Consider the following 7538-nt stretch of genomic DNA (forward strand, 5'->3'; position numbering starts at 1 on the left):
CAAACACTACCTTCACACACAAAGCAATATTCCTTTCAAGATAGTCTCCTTGGGAACACACACTTATTCCAATAATTCTGCAGTTTCTCAAAGCCCTTTTGTATCTCTGGTTGGGTCTTCACTTCCAGATTGATTACCTGATAACACTTCTTGTACTGGAAATCTTTGTCGTACAAAAGGGGATCTAAGTGTTTAGAAATAGCCAGAAGTCCTTCAAAGATGTCTTAGTCACCTTCGGCTGCTATAACAAAAATACCATAAGCTGGTGGCTTACTGCAAACATTTATTCTCACAGTTCTGGATGCTGAGAAGTCCAAGATCAAGGCATCAGCAGATTTGGTATCTAGTGAGGGTCTGCTTTGCATAGATAGCCAGTTGTGGGATTGCTGGATAATACTGTAGTTCTATTTTTAGTTTTTTGAGAAATATTCATACTGTTTTCCATAGTGGTTATACTAATTTACATTCCCTACCAAGAGTGTATGAGTTCACTTTTCTCCACATTCCTGCCTGCATTTGTTATATTTTGTCTTTTTAATAATAACCATTCTAACTAGTATAAGAGGATACCTCATTGTGGGTTTGATTTGCACTTCCCTGGTGATTAGTGATGTTGAGTATTTTTTAACAGACTTGACCATTTTGTCTTTTCTTGATTTCTTTTTGTCTTTTCTTGAGATTTGTCTGTTTGTGTCCATTGCCCGTTTTTAATGTGATTATTGTTTTTTCATTGAGTTGTTTGAGTTCCTTGTATATTCTAGGTATTAGTCCCTTGTCAGATAGTTTGCAAATACTTTCTCCTGTTCAGCTGGCCGCTCTGTTGATAGCTTCCTTTGCTTTCTAGAAGCTTTTTAGTTTAATGTAGTCCCCTTTGTCTATTTGTTAGTTCTCTGTGCTTTTGAGGTCTTAGCCATAAAATCTTTGCCTAGAACAATGTCCTGAAGCGTCTCCCCTGTTTTGTTCTAGTAATTTATAGCTTCAGGTCTTTTAAGTATTTAATCCATCTTGAACTCAAGATGGATTTTTGTATGTGGTGAGAAATAAGGGCCCAGTTTCATTCTTTTGCGTATAGATATACAATTTTTCAAGTACCACTTATTAAAGAGGATGTCCTTTCCCCAGTGTATGTTCTTTGCCTTTGTTGAAAATCAGTTGGCTATAAATATGTAGCTTCATTTCTGGGCTCTGTATTCCATTGGTCCATGTCTATTTTTATGCTAGTACTATGCTGTTTTGGTTACTTATAGCCTTGTAATATATTTTGAAGTCAGGTAGTGTGATGCCTCCAACTTTATTATTTTTCTTTTTTTGAGACAGGAATCTGGCTCTGCTGTCCAGGCTGGAGTGCAGTGGCATGATCACAGCTCCCTGCAACCTCTGGTCTGCCTCCTGGGGCCGAGCGAGTCTCCCTCCTCAGCCTCCTGAGTATCTGGGACTACAGGTATGCACCACCATGCTTAGCTAATTTTTGTATTTTTGGTAAAAACAGGGTTTTGCCTTGTTGCCCAGGCTGGTCTTGAACTCCTTAGCTCAAGCATTCTGCCCACCTTGGCCTTCCAAAGTGCCAGGAATACAGGCATGAGCCACCATGCCTGGTTTGCCAACTTCATTCTTTTTGCTTAGGATCATTTGGCTATTCTGGCTCTTTTTTGGATCCATGTGAATTTTAGGATTTTTTTTCTATTTCTTTGAAAAATGACATTGGTATTTTGATAGGGATTGCATTGACTCTGTAGATGCTTTGTGCAGTATAGTCATTTTAGCAATATTAATTCTTCCAATCCATGAGCATAGTAGGATAGAGTTCCATTCGTTTGTGTCTTCTTCAACTTCATCAGCATTTTATAGTTTTCCTTTTAGAAGTCTTACTTTTACTTGTTTGGTTCTTACATTTCTCTGATGAGCGGGTTATAAAAGAATCTAGGTAGAAATAGTGACCATGTCTAGGGAAAGAAAACTCGGAATTTCTAAGAAGGGACGTCACAGAACTAACGGGTTTCGGGACAGATATGATTGCATGTGGTTTCTTAACTGGCCTGCTGCTTCTTTCCAAAGTTTAATCAGCCAGATAGGTACTGAGCACAAATTCGGTGCTGGCACCTTTGCTGGCTGGGATGTGAGCAGAAATAAATAATATCAGGCCTTCCTTCCCCTAGGCAGCCTCCCTCACAAGACCATGTGGATGTCTTGGTCAAGGGCAGATTCCATGTGCACAGTGAAAATCATAATGGTGATGGTGATGATGACTAACTTATAAAGTACCAACTCTAAGCCAAGCACCATTCCAAGTACTTTACAAGTATTACTCATTTGATTCTTACAAATGTTATTATTCTCATTTTATAGGTGGGAAAACTGAGGCATGGGGGAGGTGAAGTAACTTGCCACACAGCTGATAAATAGTAGAGCTGGTGAAGAAGGAGCCTCTCAGGGAAGACTTCTGGGGAGGGAGCTGTACCTGCGCCAGGACTGGGGCAGGTGATATCAATATGGAAGAAAGGGAAAGGCGTCATGCTCAGCTGGGGCATGGTCCTACTTCATTTGTACTGGCTACATGTCTCTTTGGAGTCCTGTTGCTAACCTGCCCACGCCTGACTCACAGCCCCAGGGAACTCTGGGGCTGCCCTGGCCTCCACCTGCCACACTGCCCTAGTGAACATTCCCTTAGCCTGGCACAAAGCAGGAGGTTTTGGGTAGTTGCTGGAGCCATGGGACTTGGCATTTACACTTGCTCATGGGCGGATGCTGCTACAATAACCACTCCTGATTTCTGCTGGTATTTCTCTTGCTGAATATAGTTGCATTACAAAATGATAGAAAATGGGCAATCATTATGCATGGAGTGGGAAGACAAACAGAACCAACTCCTGCTGCTTGTTCAAGTTGGAGGAAATGACTCTCAAAAGGTTTCTTGATTATCTATACAATATAAAAGACAAGATTTTATTGCTGAAAGAAGCAGATTTCATGAGGGAGGCCTCACTCTCTGCACAAGAAAACAACCTGAGGATTTGGTTGTGTCCTCTTGGTGACAGGTGAGGATCCTGAAGGCACAGAGTGGAGCCTGGAGCGGGCAGAAGTGAGGCCATCCCTCTCCCCTGGTAAGAGGCAGGGTCTGAGAAGAGCGTCCAGTGAGTATCTCCCAGAAGCAGGGACAGCCAGGACACATCGGAACAGAGATGTTCCTGTAGTTTTAAGTTGTCTCCAACACCATGTAGAGCTGCGACCCCTCAGCAGTGCCCCATGCAAGATACTCCTTGGGGGAAATCAAAGAAAAGGGGCAGTGTTCCATATTTGGGTTAACTAGGGACAGAGAGAAGGGAACAGCTGCAGAAAGCAGGATGCCAGGGAAATTGAGAGCAGCAGGAAGAGGAAATTGGCATGAATACGACAACTAAACACTAGGAAATTTGCAGCGATGTTGGGGGAGGACCTTGGACTTTGCACAAGACATGGGATGAAGATTTTAGCCATTTTTATTTAAGTCTTAAAAAAGCATGATCCCCTCAGTCTGGAAGATTTGAAGATACTGAGATGGCAGAAATATGAGATGGCAGAAACATAAACAAATGGAAGAAAATACCCTTTCCCCACCCATCAAGAAGAAAGAGTAACTCCAAACATTTTGGTGTGTATCCTTCAGACTTTCTTCTATGCACACATAAACTTCTACATGTAATTTTTTTTTTTCAAGATGAAGTCTCACTCTGTCATTCAGGCTGGAGTACAGTGGCGCAACCTTGGCTCACTGCAACCTCCACCTCGCGGGTTGAAGCAATTCTCCTGCCTCAGCCTCCCCAGTAGCTGGGATTACAGGCATCCACCACCACACCTGGCTATATCTAATTTTTAAAGCAGGATTAATGTGCACATCATTTTGTAGTCTGGTTTTTCCATTTGCATGATACTGTGAGAGTCCCTTCATTTTAAAAAATGCTTATCTTTGGCATCATTTCTGGGGAGGCGGAGGTACACCTTAATCGACCCACCTGATCACACAAAGTATCATGTTTTGCTTTTAGCTGTGTTGCTATGAAAGTTGCACATGCTCATTTATGAAAGTTGGACATGCTCATAAAGAGTCAGTTCTATAAAATTTGCCCGGGGCCAGGTGTGGTGGCTCATGCCTATAATCCCAGCACTTTGGGAGGCCAAGGTGGGCAAATCACCTGATTGGAGACCAGGAGTTTGAGACCAGCCTGACCAATGTGGAGAAACAGGCACTTGATGGGCCCTTTCAATTCTTTTGGAAATTCATGGGCTTTAGTTCTGAGAAATTTTCTTAAATTATCCCTTGGATGTTTTCCTTCCCTTCTTTTTCTCTGTTTCTCTTTCTGGATCATCTATTATTGAGATATTTTATGTTTCAGCATCTCTTCATTCACTCATTTTTTCATCTCTGTTTTTTGTTTTTGCTTTGTTTTTGGAAGATTTCCTCAGTTTTATTATCTAGCACTTTCTAGTAAGCATTTCAGTTTTTAAAAGTGAAACATAAGACATAAATAACGAAGTGCACAAACCACAAGTGTACATGTAGGTCAGTGAATTATCACAAGCTGAAAACACTTCCCAGCTAGGCCAAGGAACAGAACAGTACTGGGACCCTACAACCCTCTCATGTGCCCAAGCTCCACTTCCCCATTCTCCTTCCCCAAACCATCACATCCCAACTTCTAAAACCATAAATTAATTTTGTTGTTTCCAGTGATTTTCAAACCTAAGTGCATAACAGAATCACCTGGAAGATTTGTTAAAACATATTTCTGGGACATACTCTCAGAGTTTCTGGTTCAGTAGGTCTGGGGTAGAACCTGAGAGTGTTCATTTCTAACAGGTTACCAGGTGATGCTGATGCTGCTGGCCCACGACAACACTTTGAGAGTTAATGGCCTATTCTTGAACTTATTACAAATGGAATCATATGGTGTGTATTCTTTTACTCAATGTTGACTTTGTGAAATTTGTTCATTTTTAAAAATGTAGCTGACATTCATTAGTTTTATTTTTTTAATTTTTGAGATAGGGTGTTACTCCGTTGCCCAGGCTGAAGTGCAGTGGCGTGATCTTGGCTCATCGCAGCCTCTCAAGTGGTCCTCCCACCTCCATTTCCCAAGTTGTTGGGACTATAGGCACACACCACCACGCTTGGCTAACTTTTATATTTGTAGAGATGGGTTTTACCATGTTGCCCAAACTAGTCTCAAACTCCTGAGCTCAGGCAATCCTCCTATCTTGGCCTCCCAAATTGCTGGCATTACAGGCATGTGCCACCATGCTTGGCTGAAGTTCATTAATTTTAATTGGTGAATAGTATTAATATACCATGTAATATGAAGTTATTTATTTGTTTTGCTGTTGTTGGATATTTGGGTTATTACCAGTCTTTGGTTATTATGAATAATGGTGCTAAGAACATTCTTTGAGAGTTTTTTGTGCAAGTGTGCATACATTTCCGCTGGTCATATATATACATAGGAGAGGAATTGCTGGCAGGTAGCATGTGTCAAACTCTTTTCCAGAGTGGTTGTATCAGTTTTCACTCCCACCAGCATGATATGAGTGCTCTTCTTGCTCTGCATCCTGGACAACACTTGATATCATCAATCTTTTTATTTTTAGCCATTCTGGTGGGAATCCAGTGATATCTTGTTGTGGTTTTAATTTGCATTGCCATGATGACTAATGATGTTGAACATTTTTTCATACGTGTATTGGCTACTTGGATATCTTTTCTGATGAAGTGCCCATTTGGCACAATATCAAAGTTAATTGCTATAGCTTTATAATAAGTCTTGATACTTAATAGTGTTTCCATCTTGTTCTTCTTTTTCAAGAATGTCTTAACTATTTTTTATTCTTTGCATTTCTGTATATTGTAGAACCAGCTTGTCAATTTCCATGAACAAAACTGCTAATCTTTTTTATTGAGATTGTATTTAATCTGTTGATCAATGTGGGAAATGTTGGCATCTTCACAATATTGAGTCTTTGAATCCATTAATATGTTATGTTCATTAATCTAGGTCTTCTTTAATTCTCTAATGTCTTATTGTTTCCTAGGTAGAAATTGTTCACATATTTTATTATATTTTTCCCAAATGTACTCACTATTTTTTATGCTATTATAAATAGTACCTTTAAATTTTTACTTTCAGCTGGGGGCAGTGGCACATGCCTGTAGTTCCAGCACTTTGGAGGCCAGAATGGGAGGATCACTTGAGCCCAGGAGTTTGAGACCAGCTAGGCAACTTAGCGAGAATCTGTCTCTACAAAAACAATTTTTTAAAAAAATTAGCTGAGTGTGGTGGCATGCACCTATAGTCCCAGATGCTCGGGAGGCTGAGGCAGGAGGATCATTTGTGCCCAGGAGTTGGAGGCTGCAGTGAGTGGTGATCATGCCACTGTACTCTAGACTTGTATTTTATATAGATGGTTTTGTCATGTTGCCCAGACTAGTCTTGAACTCCTGAACTCAAGTAATTCATCTACATCAGCCTCCCAAATTGCTGGGATTACAGGTATGAATCACCATGCCCAGCCAAACATAACTTTAAAAAAAATTTTTATTTTTAAATGTTAAAACCTCTTTTACTTTACCCTTCATTCTCTTAACATAAAAAACCAGTAAGAAATAAAATAATACATAGCATTGAGAGGTACGTTTTGCCTTAGAGACTGGAGCTAAAAAAATTTGTACTAAGTATGAGATAAGACTTTCAGAGACCATTACTTCTGACAATAGCATTATTTTTGACAATATTGCAGAATCTTTTTTTTTTTTTTTCCTTCACTGGGAAATTTTCAGGCAAGGTCACACTGAGATCAGAGGTGAAGTAATCACTGCTTCAGGATGACATAAGTGTTAATCACTACAGAGCTGTCTGCCAAGGTAGTGTTCTTATTCCAGCCATTCCAGAGGAACACAATGGTTTTATCAGAAAGGTTCCCGAATCACGATTTAATGTCATCATGACTAATTTTATACAGTTAAAATGCCACAGGGCTCTTTCAAAACTAAATAATTGATTTTTAAAGTGCTGCTCTTTAAGGAAAGAAGAGAAAATAATAATGTTCAAAAAACAAAGCATGGCATCACAAACATTACTTTTATATGCAATGAGAAATCAAAAAATTTGTGTGACTCACTTTATTGTAATATTATTGTGGTAGTCTGGAATTGAACCCACAATATCGCTGAGGTATGCCTGTACTTTAAAAAAGTTTCTAAATCCACATTGATATTGTTTGTGAATAATTCATTTTTATCCCTTTCTAACCCTTAGACTTAATTTCTTTTTCTTGTCTTATTGACTTAACTAGGATTTCTAGTACAATGTTGAAGTGATGATAGCAGACATTCTACTTTGTTCTCTGTTGCAGAGGAGACGCTTTTAAGTTTTCACCATTAAATGTGAGTTTGCTGTAGGTTTGGGGAAGATATTCTTTATCAGATTAAGAAAGTTCCTTCTACTCTTAGATTGCTAAGCTTTATTATCATGAATGGACGTTGACTTTTATCAGATTTTTGTGCCCCTATT

Source organism: Cebus imitator, unplaced genomic scaffold, assembly GCF_001604975.1.
Source record: "Cebus imitator isolate Cc_AM_T3 unplaced genomic scaffold, Cebus_imitator-1.0 Scaffold265, whole genome shotgun sequence".
Lineage (NCBI taxonomy): Eukaryota > Metazoa > Chordata > Mammalia > Primates > Cebidae > Cebus > Cebus imitator.